The following is a 2679-nucleotide window of genomic DNA, read 5'->3' on the forward strand; positions in this document are numbered from 1 at the left end:
TAAGCCCCTGATGCCAGTGGCCGCAACTCATCTTTGATTTTTTAGGTGACAGGTTCTCTTTAAATAAAAAAGAACCTAGACATGTTTGGAATCTATGAACTTGTAATGACCCGGAGAATCATAATGGCAGGTCAGTTTTAGTATTTGGTGAACATGGTAAAAAAAATCCAGAAAAACATTTTGGAATTGCTCTTTTTTTGCAATTTCAACGCACTTGGAATTTTTTCCTATTTTTGAGCACACGATATGGTAAAACCAATGGTGTTGTTCAAAAGTACAACTTGTCCCGCAAAAAACAAGCCTTCACATGGTGATATTGACGGAAAAATAAAAAAGTTATGGCTAAGAAGAAGGTGAGTAGAAACAGAAGCGCAAAAATGAAAAAGGCAGGGTCTTGAAGGGGTTAAAATTGGTATTAAACATTCCTCCTCATCATACTGTTCACATTTTGACATCATGAGACCAATGACACCTAAAAATTAATCAACAGTACCTCGATATTCCGAGGCCTCAAGCAGGATGTTCTCAGATGGAAGTGGCCACTAAGCTTAGAGTGTCTCAGAATGTCCTCAGCAGGCTGCAACAGAGATACCGAAAGACTGGAAGAGTCACAGAAAGGCAGAGGAGTGGACGTCCTTTGGCCGCATTACATGCTGATGACCACTTGATTCTGAACAATGGCCCTTGGAACCGGATGATGAATGCCACACATTTCCAGGCACATTTAAGTGAGCCGAGAGGACACCCAATAGTCGCCTCAGATCATTCAAAACCATTTACATCAGCGTGGCGGGTGTGTTATACGACCTGCAACGGTACCTGACCACACACCCAGGCACAGGTGAGTATCTAAGCTGGTTGACGGACCAGTGGGCCTCAGTGCTTTTCACTGATGAAAGTCGATTCACACTGAGCAGAAATGATGGCCACCAAAGAGAGCACTATGCATTAGCCACTGTTGTAACCAGACGAGCCTTTGGTGGTGGTGTTTATATGGTGGGAAGGTGTGCCTAATCAATACTGAACATTTGTGAATGGTACAGTGACAACCCCCTACCCACTTGAAAAACATAATTAATCCAGTCATTGTGCCTCTGAATGAACAACACAGGCCTAATTTCATCTTCAGGACGATAATGCTCCATCTCCTTGGAAGTCGCATCGTTAAGCAATAGCTGCTGTAGACTGGGATACCTCAAATGAAGTGGCCTGCACTTTTTCCCAACTTGAATCTCTTAGAAAGCCTATGGGTTTAGCTGAGTCCCCTATGTAGAGGCTCATAATTCTGTACACCCCAGAACCTCAATGACCTGAGGGCCTCCCATCAAGAAGAGTGCCATGCTTCAGCAGAGAATAACGTGACTTGTGAATAGCATGAGATGTTGTTGTTAAGCTGTAATTGATGCTCAAGGCCGCATGACAAGTTATTGAGAATTGACATTTTTTGGTGGGGTAATTCACACCACTGATGTTGGCTTTTGTTTCAATCATTTTTTTTTTGAGATGAGGATATCACCATTGCATGCTTCTACATAAATGCCCTACTTTAATGGTAAAATATCATTGTAGTTTTAACTTTTTACATTTTCCATAAATTTTGTCCAAAAGCCAAATATCCCTAACTATCTGTAAATACTGTTTATACACACAACAGTGCTGCATGGACAATGCACACACACTACCTTTTTCTACATATGCACATTTACAAACACACACAGCTCTGCTACATACGCACATTTGCATACACACAGCTTTACTACAAACGCACATTTACATACACACACATCTTTTCTCCATATGCACATTTACTTAGCCACACAGCCCTGCTACATATGAATATTTACACACAAAGCTCTGTTACATATGCATATTTACATACAGTACACACACAATTTTGCTACATATGCACATTTACATACACACAGCTATGCTACATATGCACATCTAAATAAACACAGAGCTCTGCTAAATATGCACATTTACATACACAACTCTGCTACATATGGACACTTTCATACGCAACACTGCTACATATGCACATTTACATACAGTGGTGCTACATATGCATATTTTCACACAGAACTCTGCTACATATGCACATTTACATACACAGTTCTACTTTTTGATATTTACATACACACAGCTATGCCACATATGGACATTTACATACACACAGCTATGCAACATGTGAATATCTAAATAAACACACAGCTCTGCTATATATGCACATTTTCACACACAACTTTTCTAGATACGCACATTTACATACACAGCTCTATTACATATGTATATTTGCATACATATACACTATATATGCACATTACTTAATTTTTCAGTTCCTTTTAGGTCACGTGATTGATTAAATGATTGAAAAGGTGCTTGAGCTAGTTGAGTGGATGGTTCTTCAGCTGCTCACTCATGATGTGCATGTCCCGGTACCTTCTTCTCCTGCGCTGCACCAAACAGTTAGTTAAGTGTGGGGCTGGCGGACAGAGCAGTACTCTTAGTGATCAGGAAGGACTCTGTCTCAGCATTCTCCTCTGTCACAGGAAGCTGCCTCAACTCTATAAGACGCACTCACTTATTAACAAGTTCTTTTCTTGCTAAAAGTGTGTCTTATAGTCCAAAAAATACAGTAAGTTCTAAAGTACTCATTCTCATTAAAGTTTCCCATTCTCA

Source organism: Ranitomeya imitator, chromosome 2 (assembly GCF_032444005.1).
Source record: "Ranitomeya imitator isolate aRanImi1 chromosome 2, aRanImi1.pri, whole genome shotgun sequence".
Lineage (NCBI taxonomy): Eukaryota > Metazoa > Chordata > Amphibia > Anura > Dendrobatidae > Ranitomeya > Ranitomeya imitator.